Genomic DNA, 20,327 nt, shown 5'->3' on the forward strand with positions numbered 1-20,327 from the left:
TGGGATCCTTCTTAGCCTCCTGCTTAGAATCCCCGGCATCCTGAGGAGCGTCCATCTCTCACACTGTTTCGAATTAGTGAGAGAAGACGCCAGGACGCTGCGGCTCTTCTGTGCTGGCGGGCGGAAGTGACGTCATTACGGAAACCGGAAACGCCCGTTCCGCCATTTTTGATGAGGGAAATCAATGCGCACGGCCTCCTGCCCACCGCTCTGTTCCCCAACGCCCACTTCTCAGCCAGTCGCCTCCGCGAACAGCGTCTTCGCCGCAGCCCTTCTCTTCCCCACACTCCAATATCCTGCGGTATGAAGAGGTAAGCCGCCTGGCACCCATCCACATTGCGACCACTGTGCATTTCCTCCAGGCAGCATGCCGCCATTAGCCCCTAGCCACCCAGGCTCTCCAGGACTCCGGCATACTATAGAGAGACCTGTTCCAGGGAACAGGAAACATCCATACTGCCGGACACCTGCGGTGGGTTTGTACTTATAGAGAGATCTATTGGATGTTTCCTGTTTCCTGGGAGGGGCCAGATCTCGTAGTATACCTGTCCTGGAGGGTTACTGGAAAAAATACCGTAAGCGTAATTTTCAACGCGTAATTTCGCGTTTCGTTCATGCCGTAATTTCGCATTAAACGCTACCAGAATTTTGCGTTAAACCGTAACGCTCCGTATAATATAAAAAAGCCGCTGACTTTAAGGGTTAATAGCAAAGCCCCCTTAAATGCTAAGAGCCTCAAATTTGGAGAATATATTAAGGAGATCAGGAGGAATAAGAGGAAAAAATGTTTTTTCAAAAAGACCTTATAGTTTTTGAGAAAATCGATGTTAAAGTTTCAAAGTAAAAATGTATACATTTAAAAACCCGTCGACTTTAACGGTTAATAGCAAAGCCTGCTTAAAGTTTAGGAACACCAAATTCCTAGGGTATATTAAGGGGATCAGTGGGAATAAGAGGAAACATTTTTTTTTCAAAAAGACCTTATAGTTTTTGAGAAAATCGATTTTTAAGTTTCAAGGGCAAAAATGTCTTTTAAATGCGGAAAATGTCAGTTTTTTTTGCACAGGTAACAATAGTGTATTATTTTCATAGATTCCCCCAAGTGGGAAGAGTTTTACTTACTTCGTTCTGAGTGTGGGAAATATAAAAAAAAAAAAAACGACGTGGGGTCCCCCCCCCAAACCCCTTTAACCCCTTGTCCCCCATGCAGGCTGGGATAGCCAGAATGCGGAGCACCGGCCGCGTGGGGCTCCGCACCCTGACTATACCAGCCCGCATGGTCCATGGATTGGGGGGTCTCGGAAGGGGAGGGGCAACCAAGCTTTCCCCTCCCCCTCCGAGCCCTTCTCCAATCCAAGGACAAGGGGCTCTTCTCCACCTCCGATGGGCGGTGGAGGTGGAGGCCGCGATTTCCTGGGGGGGTTCATGGTGGAATCTGGGAGTCCCCTTTAAAAAGGGGTCCCCCAGATGCCCACCCCCCCCTCCCAGGAGAAATGAGTATAGAGGTACTTGTACCCTTTACCCATTTCCTTTAAGAGTTAAAAGTAAATAAACACACAAACACTTAGAAAAAGTATTTTAATTGAACAAAAAACATAACCACGAAAAAAGTCCTTTAATATTCTTAATTAACCATTAATACTTACCTGTCCCTTTAAATAAATGATCCCTCGCAATATCCTCGGAAATGTTCTATCAGTTACGATGTAACAAAGTTAGTACAATGTAACAACTTTGTTACATTGTAACTACGCCGCACCCGACGCCACTCGCCGCTCAGCCGCCGCATACGCGTCCGTGCTGCACGGACCTGACAGAGCTCTGAGCTATATAGCTCAGAGCTCTCTAAGCATCTTTGTATTTGGGCTCCAAGGAGCCCCATTGGTCCTTAGCAGACCAATGGGGTTCCTTCTGATTTGAAGGAACCCCATTGGTCTGCTAAGGACCAATGGGGCTCCTTGGAGCCCAAATACAAAGATGCTTAGAGAGCTCTGAGCTATATAGCTCAGAGCTCTGTCGGGTCCGGACTCCGTGCAGGACGCTAAGTTCCGCCGGCTCCGCTGCCCTCCCCGCCTCTCCCACATGTCACCCACATGTCACCCACATGTGGGTGACATGTGGGTGACAGATGTGGGCGGGGTGGACAGCGGGGGCCAGCGGGGACTTAGCGTCCTGCACGGACGCGTATGCGGCGGCTGAGCGGCGAGTGACGTCGGGTGCGGCGTGGTTACAATGTAACAAAGTTGTTACATTGTATTAACTTTGTTACATTGTAACTGATAGAACATTTCCGAGGATATTGCGATGGATCATTTATTTAAAGGGACAGGTAAGTATTATTGGTTAATTAAGAATATTAAAGGGTTTTTTTCGTGGTTATGTTTTTTGTTCAATTAAAATACTTTTTCTAAGTGTTTGTGTGTTTATTTACTTTTAACTCTTAAAGGAAATGGGTAAGGGGTACAAGTACCTCTATACTCATTTCTCCTGGGAGGGGGGGTTGGCATCTGGGGGACCCCTTTTTAAAGGGGACTCCCAGATTCCACCATGAACCCCCCCCCAGGAAATCGCGGCCTCCACCTCCCATCGGAGGTGGAGAAGAGCCCCTTGTCCTTGGATTGGACAAGGGCTCGGAGGGGGAGGGGAAAGCTTGGCTGCCCCTCCCCTTCCGAGACCCCCCAATCCATGGACCATGCGGGCTGGTATAGTCAGGGTGCGGAGCCCCACGCGGCCGGTGCTCCGCATTCTGGCTATCCCAGCCTGCATGGGGGACAAGGGGTTAAAGAGGTCTGGGAGGGGGGACCCCACGTCGTTTTTTTTAATATTTCCCACACTCAGAACGAAGTAAGTAAAACTCTTCCCACTTGGGAGAATCTATGAAAATAATACACTATTGTTACCTGTGCAAAAAAAACTGACATTTTCCGCATTTAAAAGACATTTTTGCCCTTGAAACTTAAAAATCTATTTTCTCAAAAACTATAAGGTCTTTTTGAAAAAAAATGTATTCCTCTTATTCCCACTGATCCCCTTAATATACCCTAGGAATTTGGTGTTCCTAAACTTTAAGCAGGCTTTGCTATTAACCGTTAAAGTCGGCGGGTTTTTAAATGTATACATTTTTACTTTGAAATTTTAACATCGATTTTCTCAAAAACTATAAGGTCTTTTTGAAAAAAAAATGTTCCTCTTATTCCTCCTGATCTCCTTAATATATTCTCCAAATTTGAGGCTCTTAGCATTTAAGGGGGCTTTGCTATTAACCCTTAAAGTCGGCGGCTACCTAACATTGATCCATGCGTCAACTTTTCCGCTTGGGAGCATGGCCATACGCATTAATTTCGTAATACCCACTGTAATGCGAAAATTACGCGAAAAATTACGCTTACGCGAAATTTCGCGAAATCCTTCTTCATTACGATTATGTACTTACGGCCATAATCGTAATTACACTAATTACGCGAAATTTCGCGAAATCGTAATTACGTCATTACGCTCATCTCTACAGTCCATTAGGGGCAATGGTATCTAGTCGGAAAATCCACTGTGACTCGATTTGTGTTAGTTTTTTATCTAGATTTCCTCCCCTAAGATGTTTTTTCCATTCCTGGATCCCCCAGAATTTGAGATCAAATCTCGATGACGGGTGTATCTGGTTCATATGTCTGGAGATGGCGGTGTCATTTCTATGCTTAATGTCTCCAATATGTTCAAGGAGACGTTCCTTTAGGGCTCTTGTAGTTTTGCCCACATACCACAGATTGCACTTACATGCAGCTACGTATACCACTGCTCTCGTATTGCACGTGATAAACGATTTGATTGTAAAACGTCTGCCATTCTTTGGGCACGTAAATTCTTTTGTTGTAGGCATGTATTGGCAAGCTTTGCACCTTCCACAATGGAAGGAACCGTTTGGTTTAGACGGTAACCAGGTTTAAATCTGAGGTGGGTCCTTGGAGAAGGTGCTGTGAACTAATAGATCCCTGAGGTTAGCCGATCTCCTGTAAGTAACTGACGGATTGGAGGGTAAAATTTTTACTAGATCTTTATCTTTCTGGAGGATAGGCCAGTAATGCTTCAAAATTTCAAAAACTGCATGCGATTGTTTTGTGTATGTACCTATCAAACGTGGGGGTAGTCGGCCTTGAGTGCTGGGCTCAATTCGTGAGGTCACTTTTTTGGTGTCTTTCAACGTGTCCTGTCTTGGGGTGTTTTTTGCTCGTAGGTAGGCCTTGTTGATCACTTCACTGGGGAAACCTCTCTGTCTAAATCTTTTAGCTAACAAATTCCTGCGTGCTCTCAAAAACTGTCCTACAGGGATACCCTGGCGCAATGACTGTGGATGTGAGCTCTCCCATCTTAATAGGGAGTTTGTGGACGTAGGTTTGCGAAAGATGTCTGTCCGCAAATTCCCGTTATCAGTGATTTCAATCGTTAAGTCGAGAAAATGGATGCACCTATCGCTAAATTCTGATGTAAATTTCATTCCTATCTCATTCCTGTTTAACAAGGACATAAAATCATCAAAGAGAGGTTTTGTCCCTTCCCACAAGATGATGACGTCGTCAATAAAACGCCCCCAATATACAATATGAGAGGTGTAAAATTCCATATCTTCAATAAAGACTATAGTGTCTTCCTACCAGCCCAGGAAAAGGTTTGCATATGAGGGGGCGTACGCCGTCCCCATAGCACTTTCCCTGAGCTGGTGGTATAATTTTCCACCAAAAAGAAAAATGTTGTGAGTCAGTACAAAATGCAGTAGGTTAAGCAGGGTGTTGTTATGTTGTTACAAATGCCTTCCCCTTGTATTCAGGAAGTATTCAACTGCTTTAATCCCCAGTTCATGTTGTATACTGCTATACAATGACTCCACATCAATACTCGCCAGGAAGGTACCCGGTGTCACCTCAACATCCTGCAAACGCATTAGAACATCCTTTGTATCCTGTAGATAAGATGGCAACGATTCAACAAATGGCCATAAAAATCTATCAATATATTGGCTCACTTGGTCAGTGAGATTCTCACAACCTGACACTATCGGTCTCCCTGGTGGGGGGGTTCTATCCTTGTGAATCTTAGGGAGTGCATAAAATACGGCTAACACAGGATGTTCCGTTGCCCTTTTCAGTCTGTCATAGTCATCAGTGTCCATCCCTCCATTCATAACACACACACACAGAGAGGAGGGTAGTTCCATCCCCTCCTTGATAAGATGCATGGCTTGTACCTACCCTGTAACGAGCATGAATGTAATGCGTGCACACACCCTGTTTGGGCCTTTCCCCCACCAGTCTTCAGTATAAAAACCTGTGCCTCACAAGGCAATTCAGCTCTGACTTGGGCGTTTGCTGGGGGAATTGCTACTGGTGGGGGGCTTGCACTTTGTAAATAATTACTGTATATATGTATAGCACTCTTTGAAAAAGCCGTAGGGTGAAACATGTTAGAGTTCCATATTGCAGCACTTTTGTAAATAGCACCTCATATCCACTCTGCAATCTCTCCAGTATTTTCACTTTGCAGCATATACTATACTACTAAGGGGCTACCTATGCAGGTTATCAAGCCTGCATCTGAGCTTACCTGTTGTATATTCTGTATAGTGTAGTAGGTTTACATGCGACCTCTATGTGGAATAGCTACACCACAATCGTTTTTGTGGGGGATCAGCAAAGACCTCCACATTATATATTGGTCTCTGAACTTATGAGAAGTGTTCTAACCTACTGAGGAGTAACATGGAGGGAGCCACCAGAGAGAAAAGAGCGAGTGCCGGGAACTCGGCGGCGGCGGTGATTGGTGAGTCAGTCAGTGACATAAGAGATGTCGGGGAGGCAGAACTAGCAGCAGCTGCTGCTGGTAATAAGCACAGCATGGGCATCTGCTTGCACAGTGTATGATGCTGCAGACAGCAATAGTCCAAGATGTCTGATTGAGAACTGTCAGTGCATCTATCTATCTATCTGTCTCTGTCTGTCTGTCTATCTCTCTATCTCTCATGTTTGTACATTTTTAATGCAAAATGTCTAAGTGCCCCCCCCCCCCCCCCCCAATCTGTGCTAGTGGAATGTTTTAACTTCTTCAGAGCCAAAGGTCTATGTTCTCTCCCCTCTTTCTCTGTGGGGTCCAAATACTTGAAGTGGACATGAGATAGCAAGCGAGAGAGAAGTTATACATACCTGGGGCTTCCTCCAGCCCCTCTCAGGCTGATTGCTCCCTCGATGTCCTCCTCTTCTGCCTGGATTGTCTGGAATCTGTCTCTGAAAGTCCTCCGGTCTGATGCGTACTGCGCATGTGTGAGCCTGTCACGTTCCCGCCGCCGGGAGCATTCTGCATCTGGGCAGTACTATTGCGCTCCCGACGATAGGGACACGACAGAGAAGGACTGCATCTGTGCCGACTGGAGGACTTTTGGGCATTCCAGGCGGAGGATGACGGCGAGGGAGAGATTACCGTGGAGGAAGCCCCAGTTATGTATCATTTTCTCTCCCTCTCTGTCTCAGGTACACTTAAAAGGTCCCCATTTGGCTGGACTTCCCATCCTAGCATCACTCTGCCCCCCCCCCCACCCCACAGCTGTGACTGGAGACAGTTGAATAGAAGCCTACAGAGTGTGGCATGTTCTATCCACTCCATGCTTCTTGTATTTCCTTGTATTTCAGCACTCCTGCCTGGCTGTGTATAGCAGCTGCAACCAGGCAGTGCATACTTCAGAAGCAGCACTAAACACTCCCAACAGCGACTGTTGTGCACAGGCAGGTGGAAGCGTTCACATACAGGGAGAGAGTAGTGGACAGAACATGCCATGCTATCTCAGCCTCTGTTCAACTGCCTCCAGTCAGAGTCGGGGAGGGAAGACCATTTAAATGGAGACCTTACAGTATTTGGATCTTACTGTGCAAAGAAGAGAGTTCTCAAACTGCTACTATAGCTGAGGGACTATGGAACTTGTCCAGTGTACCCAAAAACCCTTTATTTTCCGAGGTATTTTCTCCGGGGTCCTGTTTGGATAGACTCCTCTCCCTGGTGCTACTTTATTCCCATGCGGTTCTGACTGGAGGCTGGCATTCCTTCCACTCCATGGTCTGTGTATGTCAGCTTCTGTTCAGGGCTGTGGAGTCGGAGTCGAGGAGTCGGAGCAATTTTAGGTACCCGGAGTCGGTGATTTCATAAACTGAGGAGTCTGAGTCGGGAGTCGGATGATTTTGTACAAAATCCACAGCCCTGGTAAGTATTAGACGAAGGAGTCGGAGTCGAGGAGCCGGAGTCTGAGCCATTTTGGGTACCCGGAGTCGGAGTTGGAGTCGGAGGTTTCATAAACTGGGGAGTCGGAGTTGGAGTCGGAAGATTTTTGTACCGATTCCACAGCCCTGCTTCTGTTCACAGCCAGGCGGAGGCACTGACATTTAGGGAGAGTGGAGTATAAAGAGCATGCTACACTCTCTCGGATTCAGTCCAGCTTTTAGTCACAGTCCAGAACAGGGGGCATATCAGTGCCAGGGTGGAGAGCTCATCCAAACACAGATCTTTCAGTATTTGCACTTTAGGACACACATTGGTAAAGAAGAGGCTAATAGGCACTTTAGCAAAGTTCATTGGTGTTCTCTACCCCCCAGCTATCCTAGCAGTTTTTTTTTTTTTGGGGGGGGGGGGGGGGCGCCACGGGTTTTCCCGTCTGGAGTGACGGAAGGGCTAGAGGCACCCCTGCTGGCACACCACTAACTGACACCTACACTGTCCCTGCCTGGCACACCACTAGCTGGCCCTAATTAGGACTTAGGCGAGCAAGGCATACAAGCTGACATAGAAGGCAGACATACCACCAGGAGCCACTACTAAGACTAGTAGCACAGTTCAACAGTTCGGAGATATCACATAGGTCATTACCTGGATTCAGAGGCACTGAAGGAATCAGCGTCAAGAGTCAGTGGTAACAAGGATGACAGGCAAATCCCCAGGTAACAGACAATCCAGGTAACATCTAATAGGTATCCAATAACAGGCAATGATCGGTCCAGGCAGCAGGCATGAGTATCCGGTAAACAAGCAAGAGTCAATCCAGGCAGCAGACAAGAGATATCCAGGAAGCAAGCAAGGGTTAATCACAGAAGAATAGTCAAATATAATCCAAGGTCAAAGTCCAGAATATCAAACAATAATCAGAGTGCGCACCCAGCAACAAGCCAAAGCTATGCGTATCACGAACGATGACTGGGAGCACTCTGCACATTTAAGTATCATTCTCCAATCAGTGGCCGGCCACCTTCCGCACAACCAATCACACAGCAAGGCCCTGTCAGGTAGAGATCAGCTGACACCGCTCCAGTCCACTATTGTTTACCCTTGCGGAGGGCGTATTGTGAACGCGCCCTCCACCTATCAGCTTGTGCAGACTGTGAGTCACCGGCAGGGCCGGCAGCAGGGATCAAGCGCCGAGACCCGGAAGTGACAGATTCTGACAGGGTTTCGGCGGCATTTTACTATTTACAAGTACATTCCTTATAGTACTATTTTTATCAGTTATTTGTACTGTTATAATTGAAGTGTCAGGTACATGATTATGCTCACTGTATTATGTATAAGCTGTATACAAAATATTTTAATAAAGTATGTATTGTGAAGTTGGGGTTCGCAGCCAGCACGCAGTACACAGTTTGTATAAAAACAAAGTCCGTTTATTTAACCAGCAGGAATTTAAACAGCTTGACATCAGCAGTAAAAGGAAAATAACAGGAAGCTTACTTCAGCTTTGGTATAGGTAAAGTCCAGTTTGTTCAGATACAGCAAGTCTCCAACAGGACCAAACCACACATAAATCACAGTCCAGTGTGTGGCCTGGCCTTCAGCAAGCTTTCAGCAATCTTATTTGCAATACTCTTGAGACAAGAGTTTTAGTAGCCAGCATGCTACTCCTCCAAACACCTTCCTTGACTGCCTGTCAGAGCAGCCCTTATGAACCTCATTACCTGAGCTGAACAGCCCAGAGGAAGCAGGTGTGGCCCGAGGTGGGATGGGAAGGCCCGCCCGTCCTTCCCTCCCATCCCAGGAGTCCGGCCCTGAAAAGAAAAAACACACAGGCAGCAATTTCTTGCTGCCTATAAAACCCGGGCTCCTTTCCACGGACCACACGTGCTTAAAGGGACCAGAGTCCAAACAGCGGGGAAACATATCTTCCGTCCAGCACCCAGCCTTGATGACCTCTACATATCCCCCCCCCCCCCTCTGCCTCAACCCCGAGGAGGTGGAGGCACTTTGACCCACCATGCAATGAACTCTGGAAAGAGCATCGGCGTTCTGATGCTCTTTTCCAGGCCTGTGTTCCACCAAAAAGTTGAACTCCTGGAGAGAGAGAAACCACCGGGACACTCTGGCATTCGTACCCCTATTCTGTTTCATCCAGTACAGAGGTGCATGGTCGGAAATAAGCCTGAACTTCCTGCCCAGCAAATAGTAGCGCAGGGAGTCCAGAGCCCATTTTATGGCCAGACATTCTCTCTCCACGACCGCATAGTTTTTCTCAGCCGCTGTCAACTTCCTACTGAGAAAAACTACTGAATGTTCCTCACCATCAATCACCTGGGAGAGCGCCGCCCCCAATCCCACATCTGAGGCATCTGTCTGCACCACAAACTCTCGGGTGAAATCTGGGGCTACCAGGACAGGATTTTGGCACAATGCCAACTTCAACTCCATAAACGCTTTGTCGGTTTCCCCAGTCCACTGGATCATTACTGACTTACGGCCCTTCGTCAAATCAGTCAAGGGGGCTGCCAGGGTGGAAAAATTGGGGATGAAGCGTCTGTAGTACCCCACTATGCCTAAGAAAGCACGAACCTGCTTCTTACTGACGGGGCGGGGCCATTCCTGGATTGCCTCAACCTTGTTCACTTGGGGTTTCACCAACCCCTTTCCGACAATGTACCCCAAGTACTTCGCCTCTTCACGGTGAAACCCCCTTTTCTCAACGCATCCAGGACTGCTTGTACCTTCGGCAAATGGGACTCCCAGTCTGAGCTGAAGATGACAATGTCATCCAAATAGACTGACGCATATCTCTGATGGGGACGCAGCAACCTGTCCATGACTCTCTGGAAGGTGGCGGGGGCAGTCTGTAACCCAAAAGGCATCCGCTTGTATTGGAAATGCCCCTCGGGTGTGGAAAATGCAGTTTTTTCCCGAGCTTCCTTGGCCAAGGGTATTTGCCAATACCCCTTGGTGAGATCTAACGTGGAAATGTAATGAGCAGGGCCTAACCTTTCAATCAGCTCGTCTACCCGGGGCTTTGGATATCCATCAAACTTGGACACATCGTTCAATTTCCGGAAATCCTTGCAGAACCGCCAAGTTCCGTTGGGCTTCGGTACCAACACTATTGGACTCGACCAATCACTCTGTGATTCCTCAATGATATACAGCTCTAACATCCATTTTACCTCTTCCGATACAGCCTTCCTGCGGGCCTCCGGAATTCGATAGGGATTGATGAAAACTTTTGTCCTGGGCTCAGTTATAATGTTATGCTCGATCAAATGGGTGAGACCCGGCAAATCTGAAAATATCCCCCTGTTTCTCTGGAGAAACTCCTTCACCTGTTGAACCTGCGGCTTAGACAGTGTGGGAGCTATTTTCACACTCTCGATGCTGACCTGGGGCACCAGACTCACACCCACCATAACCGGATCGGTCTCTCTCTCTTTCCAGAGCTTCAACAAATTCACATGATATAGTTGAAACGGTTTCCGTTTCCCAGGCTGATGTACCTTATAGTTCACATCTCCTATTTTTTCGATAATTTCGAATGGTCCTTGCCACCTAGCCAAAAATTTACTTTCCACGGTGGGGATTAACACTGCCACTCTGTCTCCTATCTGGAACTGCCTGACCTTTGCTGAACGGTTATATACGCGTCTTTGCGCTTCTTGGGCTGCCATTAGGTGTTCCTTGACCAGGGGCATTACCTTAGCAATGCGTTCTTGCATCTGGGAAATATGTTCCACCACGCTTATATGGGGACTGGACTCACTTTCCCAGGTCTCTTTTACCAGGTCAAGCAACCCCCTAGGTCTGCGCCCATACACCAATTCGAATGGGGAAAAACCGGTGGAGGCCTGGGGTACCTCCCGGACAGCAAACATTACAGCAGGTATCAAACAATCCCAATCCTTTCCGTCTTTTTGTACTACTCTTTTTAACATCATTTTCAGAGTTTTGTTAAACCGCTCAACCAGTCCATCTGTCTGGGGATGGTAGACAGAAGTTTTCATCTGTTTGATTTTGAACAATTTACATAAATCAGCCATAACTTTAGACATGAAAGGAGTCCCCTGGTCCGTAAGGATTTCCCTGGGAAAACCCGTCCGAGTAAACATATTAAATAACTCACGGGCGATGGCTTTGGACGTTGGTTTCCTCAAAGGGAATGCCTCAGGGTAACGGGTGGCATAATTGAGCACTACCAGGATATATTGGTGCCCCCTGGCAGACTTTACCAAGGGTCCCACGATATCCATGGCAATGCGCTCAAACGGAACCTCTATCATTGGCAAGGGCACCAAAGGGTTTCGAAAGCGGGACATTGGCGCGGTTAACTGACAGGTTGGGCAGGAAGCGCAAAAGTTCTTTACATCGGCCTTTAAACCAGGCCAATAAAACCTGTCAGCAATCCGCGCCTCCATTTTCTCAGCCCCCAGGTGGCCTCCCAATGCTTCGTTGTGCGCCAAATCTAGTACCATCCTCCGAAAAGTTTGAGGAACAAGCAGCTGTTCTACCACCTCGTCTCTTACTTTTGAGACTCGATACAGTAGATCTCCATTTACTGAAAAATGGGGAAATCTCTCATCAGCCCCAGGCTCCTGGGACACTCCGTTCATTACGGTTACCTGCTCTCTAGCATGGGACAGCGTTGGATCTCGTATCTGTGCAGTAATAAATGTCCCTTTTGATACATCCAGATCGGGGAGCATAGATTGGGGAGAAGATTCCTCATCATCCTCGCCCAACATAATTTGTAATGGGGAATCTTCCCCCCCCCTCAGAAACCTGCTCAGGGTCCCGAAATGGATGTTCGGACATTCTTTTATCAACTTGCGCCAATACATTATCATTTTTCAATAACACATTTTCTTTCAAACCTTGACCATCAGTCTCTATTGGAGAGGGAGTAGGGGCTAAAACATCTTTAACAGACGTCCCTCTTACCCTCTCCAAAAGTTCCCAAAACAGTGGAAAGTCTCTTCCCAAAATCACCTTACACATTAGGTTTCTTACCACTCCAATGGCATGAGTGATTGTCCCACAGTCAGTCGCAATCAGTACGGGAACCACCGGATAAGTCTTTGTGTCTCCATGGATGCATACCACCTTCAGTGGTTTTAGTCCAGAAATAATTTTCGTTTTAATTAGATCAGCGTGCACCATGGTCACCATACTGCCTGAGTCCAGCAAGGCTTTGTAGGTACCTGGTTCACACTGATAGTGCAAACAAAGTTTTCCTGGCACTCTGCCAGGCACACATCATGAGCAGAATATGAAACCCTCCGCAGTACATCACACTGCATGGGCTCCTCCTGTAGTGGACACTGGGCTCTGGTATGGCCCCACGCAGAACATCACCAACACTGGATAGCACCTCCCATCCTAGGTGCAGCAACAACAGGTGGCAGCCCCTGAGTGGCTCCTGGGGGCCATTCCCTGTTACTGGAGGTGTTGGTTCCAGGGTTCCATGCAGCACCCTTTCCAAAGGAAGAGAACCTAGCAACACGGGATGAGGTGGGGCCCGCCTGGCCCTTTGGAGATAGCAGATCCTCCACGGCAGTGTATCTCTCCACCATCTCCACCAGCTGCTCCGCTGTTTTGGGGTCCCCATGACTGACCCACCGTTGCAGGTTCACTGGTAGGGCACGCAGAAACCGATCCAACACAAATCGCTCCACCATCTGGGAACCGGTGAGGACCTCTGGTTGTAGCCATTTTGTCGCCAGTTGAACTAGGTCATGCATCTGGGATCTGGCTGGCCGATCCAACAGGTATTTCCAACTGTACTCCCGCTGGGCCCGAACCGCTGTTGTTACACCTAGCCGGGCCAGGATCTCCGCTTTTAACCGATCATAGTCCAGAGCGTCTGCAGGGGTGAGGTCGTAGTAGGCCTTTTGGGGTTCTCCCGTCAGGAACGGTGCAAGGAGTCCAGCCCATCTGTCTCTCGACAATCCTTCCCGCTCTGCAGTCCTCTCAAAGGTCTTAAGAAAGGCTTCCACATCATCGGTGGGCGTCAACTTCTGCAGAAAGTGACTGGCTCTTATCATCGCTTGGTTGCTAGGGGCAACTCCAGCTGCCTCTCGCCCTTGGGCCATCTGCCGCACCGCCTCAAGTAGCATTTTAGCTTGTGCTTCCGAGGCCTCTTGTAGGGCTTCTGTGGCTGCTGTTGTGCCGCAGCTTGCGCCTCTGCGGCCCGCTGTTGAGTCGCTGCTTGTGCCTCTGCGGTCTCTCGTAGGGCTTCTATAGCTTGCTGATGTGCCACAGCTTGTGCCTCTGTGGCTTGCTGTTGGGTCACCATGCTCGCCTGCTGAGCCACCATACTCTGCTGCAGCTGTAAAGTTGCCAATGCCAACTGCTTCACCACTTCCTCCATGATGCACACAAGGAGACTGGCCCTTTAAATGTCACTTTTTAAACAGAACTTTTTTTTTCTCTGCAGTGCTGCACTGCCCGCATCCGAGCACCAGTTGTGAAGTTGGGGTTCGCAGCCAGCACGCAGTACACAGTTTGTATAAAAACAAAGTCCGTTTATTTAACCAGCAGGAATTTAAACAGCTTGACATCAGCAGTAAAAGGAAAATAACAGGAAGCTTACTTCAGCTTTGGTATAGGTAAAGTCCAGTTTGTTCAGATACAGCAAGTCTCCAACAGGACCAAACCACACATAAATCACAGTCCAGTGTGTGGCCTGGCCTTCAGCAAGCTTTCAGCAATCTTATTTGCAATACTCTTGAGACAAGAGTTTTAGTAGCCAGCATGCTACTCCTCCAAACACCTTCCTTGACTGCCTGTCAGAGCAGCCCTTATGAACCTCATTACCTGAGCTGAACAGCCCAGAGGAAGCAGGTGTGGCCCGAGGTGGGATGGGAAGGCCCGCCCGTCCTTCCCTCCCATCCCAGGAGTCCGGCCCTGAAAAGAAAAAACACACAGGCAGCAATTTCTTGCTGCCTATAAAACCCGGGCTCCTTTCCACGGACCACACGTGCTTAAAGGGACCAGAGTCCAAACAGCGGGGAAACATATCTTCCGTCCAGCACCCAGCCTTGATGACCTCTACATATCCCCCCTCTGCCTCAACCCCGAGGAGGTGGAGGCACTTTGACCCACCATGCAATGAACTCTGGAAAGAGCATCGGCGTTCTGATGCTCTTTTCCAGGCCTGTGTTCCACCAAAAAGTTGAACTCCTGGAGAGAGAGAAACCACCGGGACACTCTGGCATTCGTACCCCTATTCTGTTTCATCCAGTACAGAGGTGCATGGTCGGAAATAAGCCTGAACTTCCTGCCCAGCAAATAGTAGCGCAGGGAGTCCAGAGCCCATTTTATGGCCAGACATTCTCTCTCCACGACCGCATAGTTTTTCTCAGCCGCTGTCAACTTCCTACTGAGAAAAACTACTGAATGTTCCTCACCATCAATCACCTGGGAGAGCGCCGCCCCCAATCCCACATCTGAGGCATCTGTCTGCACCACAAACTCTCGGGTGAAATCTGGGGCTACCAGGACAGGATTTTGGCACAATGCCAACTTCAACTCCATAAACGCTTTGTCGGTTTCCCCAGTCCACTGGATCATTACTGACTTACGGCCCTTCGTCAAATCAGTCAAGGGGGCTGCCAGGGTGGAAAAATTGGGGATGAAGCGTCTGTAGTACCCCACTATGCCTAAGAAAGCACGAACCTGCTTCTTACTGACGGGGCGGGGCCATTCCTGGATTGCCTCAACCTTGTTCACTTGGGGTTTCACCAACCCCTTTCCGACAATGTACCCCAAGTACTTCGCCTCTTCACGGTGAAACCCCCTGCCCGCATCCGAGCACCAGTTGTGAAGTTGGGGTTCGCAGCCAGCACGCAGTACACAGTTTGTATAAAAACAAAGTCCGTTTATTTAACCAGCAGGAATTTAAACAGCTTGACATCAGCAGTAAAAGGAAAATAACAGGAAGCTTACTTCAGCTTTGGTATAGGTAAAGTCCAGTTTGTTCAGATACAGCAAGTCTCCAACAGGACCAAACCACACATAAATCACAGTCCAGTGTGTGGCCTGGCCTTCAGCAAGCTTTCAGCAATCTTATTTGCAATACTCTTGAGACAAGAGTTTTAGTAGCCAGCATGCTACTCCTCCAAACACCTTCCCTGACTGCCTGTCAGAGCAGCCCTTATGAACCTCATTACCTGAGCTGAACAGCCCAGAGGAAGCAGGTGTGGCCCGAGGTGGGATGGGAAGGCCCGCCCGTCCTTCCCTCCCATCCCAGGAGTCCGGCCCTGAAAAGAAAAAAAACACACAGGCAGCAATTGCTTGCTGCCTATAAAACCTGGGCTCCTTTCCACGGACCACACGTGCTTAAAGGGACCAGAGTCCAAACAGCGGGGAAACATATCTCCCGTCCAGCACCCAGCCTTGATGACCTCTACAGTATATATATATATATATATATATATATATATATATATATATATATATATATATATATATATATATATACACACACACTGACCATAACTATTCAAACCCCTGGCAAATTTTGACTTAAGGCCCATACACACGTCTGATTTTTGCGAACAATGGGACGTTCAAACGACCCGTCGTTCGCAGAAATCAGACGTGTGTATGTGCCTTTAAAGTTACTTTTATTCACCCAGCCAGTAATTTGTTGACGGGAAATGACATAGGTGTCTCCCAAAAGATAATAATATGATGTACAAGAGGCATTATTGTGGGAAAAAACATTTCTCAGCTTTTATTTACATTTGAGCAAAAAGTGTCCAGTCCAAAATTATTCATACTCTTCTCAATAATCAATAGAAAGTCCTTTATTGGCTATTACAGCAATCAAACATTTCTCATAATTGCAGACCAGCTTTTTGCATCTCTCCACAGCTATTTTTGCCCATTCATCTTTAGCAATGAGCTTCAAATCTTTCAGGTTGGAGGGTCTTCTTGACATCACCCTGATTTTTACCTCCCTCCACAAATTCTCAATTGGATTCAAGTCAGTACTCTAGTTGGGCCACTCCAAAACAATGTTGTTGTCTGCTAAGCATGTCTTCACCACTTTTGCTGTTTGTTTTGGGTCATTGTCATGCTATAATGTCCACTGGTGCCCAAGGCCAAGTTTCTCTGCAGACTGCCTGATGTTGTCATTGAGAATCCTCATGTATTGCTCTTTTTTTCATGGTGCCATTTACTGTGATTAGGTTACCTGTTCCTGTCAGGAACCGGCCCCACGGCACGCCTGCAGAAACGGTTCCTGACTGGTGGTTTGACCAGATCGCGAGGGTAAGCAGCCATATTCAAGCTAACACAAGGCTTTCACCCCTCAAAAACACTTCTCACTGTCACCACTAGCTGCTGCTAGACACTCTAACAATTCCCACTCTGCTGTCAAGTGGCCTGCACTCAGTCCAGCGTTGTCATATTTGGGTCAGCTTTGCGCTTTAGGCCAAATACGGGAACGCCACACACACACAATACAATCACACAGTAGCAAGGCACAATCAGGCACTGAACTTGTAACGCAAGTTACACTGCAGCCTCTTCCCAGACTATGAGTTTTTACTAGTACATCAGAAGTCAAGCTTATTAAATAAATATTTAATATTCCAGAAAAAAGTGGAACAGTGCAGAAAGTTATATATACAAAAGATTACAAAAACAAGGTAAAAATTACAAAGACACACAACACTCAAAAATAAAAAATGGGAATAAAACGTTACCAGCATGGAGGTCTGAACGTTGTTTGCGGGAGACCGCAGCAGCTGGTTGGACCAGGGCAGTTCTAGCGTCTTTGCTATCTCCAGGGAACTACAAGTTGTGGAGGTCCTCTGCAGACTTATAGCAAGCAGCATATCCCCAGGGTACACGTCTAGATATAATTTAATTTCCTCAGAAGGTTTGCACAGAACGCTTGTCATATCCTTGCTGGCTGTGATATGCAAACTTCAAACGTTCCTGTTTTAGCTTCCAACTTTCCAGACTCAGTTAGTCCTGATTGGGTATTGAGAACAACAAGTAGCTGTTTACACGTATAGAGAGCTAAACTGCATACTAATGTACTAAGCGTTCCCACCACTGCCAGCCAATAATGTCAGGAACCGGCTCCACGGCACGCCTGCAGAAACGGTTCCCGACTGGTGGTTTGACCAGATCGCGAGGGGAAGCAGCCTTATTCAAGCTAACACAAGGCTGTCACCCCTTAAAAACACTTCTCACTGCCACCACTAGCTGCTACTAGACACTCCAACAATTCCCACTCTGCTGTCGAGTGGCCTGCACTCAGTCCAGCGTTTTCGTATTTGGGTCAGCTTTGCGCTTTAGGCCAAATACGGGAACGCCACACACACACAATACAATCACACAGTAGCAAGGCACAATCAGGCACTGAACTTGTAACGCAAGTTACACTGCAGTCTCTTCCCAGACTATGAGTTTTTGCTAGTGCATCAGAAGTCAAGCTTATTAAATAAATATTTAATATTCCAGAAAAAAGTGGAACAGTGCAGAAAGTTATAGATACAAAAGATTTACAAAAACAAGGTAAAAATTACAAAGACACACAACAAGACAGTTTGCTCAAAAATAAAAACGGGAATAAAACGTTACCAGCATGAAGGTCTGAACGTTGTTTGCGGGAGACCGCAGCGGCTGGTTGGACCAGGGCAGTTCTTGCGTCTTTGCTATCTCCAGGGAACTACAAGTTGTGAAGGTCTTCCGTGGACTTTTATAGCAAGCAGCGTATCCCCAGGGTACACGTCTAGATATAATTTAATTTCCTCAGAAGGTTTGCACAGAACGCTTGTCATATCCTTGCTGGCTGGGATATGCAAACTTCAAAGGTTCCTGTTTTAGCTTCCAACTTTCCAGACTAAGTTAGTCCTTATTGGATATTGAGAACAACAAGTAGCTGTTTACACGTATAGACTTCAAAGCAATTCAAACACTTCCAGCCCAACTGGTCGGGTAATTGTCTAATTAAGAGTTTCCTTGCTAGAGGCTAGGTAGATATTTCCTAATTAAATGTCCAGGTTTCTTTGGGCTATTCAATGTAACTGATCTATTCAATGCAGACAATTGTGGTTCCCTTGCTGGAAACTGAATGCAAATGCAATTTGACATACAGAAACTCAAAATAGTAGCTTCCTTCAGTCAGGTGACAATTATACCCCCAAAACCAGACAGCTTCTGCACACATGTCTGGCAACCAAGAGGACTACAGAAAGGCAAGAAACAACCTTAATCGGGAGCTGAGGGTTGCCAAAAAGGAGTACGCTGAGAGAATGAAACAGAACCTTTGCTCAAATGACTCACGTGCTGTATGGAAGGGGCTGAAGGCCGCCACTTACTACAAGCCCCAACCCCAACATGCAACACCTAGCCCAAAACTAGCAGAAGAACTTAGCAGATTCTACTGTAGGTTCGAGAGCCAGGAGGCACCAGAGGGGAACCCGGAACCGGCCAGCCCACCTTCATGCTCTGTAAGCAACATCCCGAGCCTACCCTCTCCTTTGGTGGTGGGTGAGGCTGAAGTTCTGCACCTCCTATCAACACTAAATGCCAGGAAAGCCTCCGACCCTGATGGAGTATCTTCAGCCTGCCTGAAAACCTGCTGTCGGCAACTTGCCCCATCCTCTCCGCTATCTTCACCAAATCACTGAAGGAAGGCAAAGTCCCTGCATGCTTCAAGAGAACTACCATTATACTTTTCCCTAAGAAGCAAGGAGTCTCTGACCTTAAAGAGAAACAGAGATGTTCGGGGGTAAAGCTTTTATACCTACCTGGGGCTTCCTCCAGCCCCATAAGCCTGGATTGCTCCCATGCCGCCGTCCTCCGCTGCCTGTATCCGCCGGTACCGGGTCCCATACTTTCGGCCAGTCGGCGGAAGCATGCGGGCAATTTTCCGCATCACAAGGGCTCCCTCCATATCCTTACGCGTGCAGCTCCACACTACGCAGCCGCGTGCCTAAGGGTATGGAGGGAACCCCTGTGTATGTGGAAAAATGGTCGCGTCCAGAAGTGGCGGGACCCGGTACCGGCGATAGAGGAAGCGGAGGACGGCGGCGTGGGAGCTATCCAGGCTTATGGGGCTAGAGGAAGCCCCAGGTATGTATAAAAGCTTTTTCATTTTTTGTACTCTGTTCGTCTCTGGTTCCCTTTAATGACTTTAGGCCCGTGGCCCTGATGTCCGTCAGTGTGTGGTCCTAGCCTACCTTAAGCTCTCCACTTCACCCCTTCTAGACCCCTACCAGTTTGCCTACAGGGCAAACAGGTCCACCGATGATGCGATCAATATCTGCCTGGAGCTCATTAATGACCACCTCGACAGGCCAGACACGTATGCCAGAATACTACTCCTGGACTTCAGTTCGGCCTTTAATACCATCTGCTCATGCATTCTTCAAGGGGACCTAGCTGCACTTGGAGTCCACCCAATCCTACAACTTTGGATCATGGACTTTCTCACCAACAGGTCCCAGGTCGTCAGACTGGGCGATATCCACTCTCAAGCAGCGACCACGAACACTGGTGCTCCTCAACTCTGCGTCCTGTCCCCATTGCTGTTCTCCCTCTACACAAATAAATGCAGATCTGAGGCAGATTCTGTCAAGGTCATCAAGTTCGCCAACGACACCACCATTGTGAGCCTTGTCACCAAGGATAATATCCAGGAGTACTGTCAGCAGGTGGAGAGAATTTGCAATCCTTTAGATTGTAAGCTTGCAAGGGCAGGGCTCTCACCCTTTTGTGTCATGGACTGTTATTAATTTAATTGCTTGCACACTGTTAGACATTTATACATTTTAGTCATCATGTTAAATCAAATTGTAATCAGCAGTGCTGTATCTTGTATCAGTGTTCATATTTGATGTATATTATTGTCTGTATCATTATGTATCCCTTGTTTGTTTTCTTACATTGTATAGCGCCACGGAATATGTTGGCGCTTTATAAATAAATAAATAATAATAATAATAATAATAACTGGAGCAAGGAGAACAGGCTGGTGCTTAAAGAGTAACTGTCAGGCTGCAGAAGCTAATTTAAACCTCTATTCTCCTGTGTTAAAC

The 20,327-nt window shown here is 47.5% G+C and overlaps 1 protein-coding gene across 2 annotated transcripts in view; it reads left to right on the forward strand.

Moving 5' to 3' along the window:
• Positions 1-16,460: 16,460 nt before the first annotated feature.
• The window catches only part of PLP1 (proteolipid protein 1), a 348,570-nt gene continuing 344,703 nt past the window's right edge, over positions 16,461-20,327 (forward strand). The window contains exon 1 of one of the 2 annotated variants that reach the window (XM_068248070.1): positions 16,461-16,542. The gene's annotated coding sequence lies outside the window, so the exon portion shown is untranslated. The remainder of the gene's footprint in view (positions 16,543-20,327) is intronic. The other variant, XM_068248071.1, reaches the window with a different exon arrangement.

The sequence above is a fragment of the Hyperolius riggenbachi genome, chromosome 8 (assembly GCF_040937935.1).
Source record: "Hyperolius riggenbachi isolate aHypRig1 chromosome 8, aHypRig1.pri, whole genome shotgun sequence".
Taxonomy (NCBI): Eukaryota; Metazoa; Chordata; class Amphibia; order Anura; family Hyperoliidae; genus Hyperolius; species Hyperolius riggenbachi.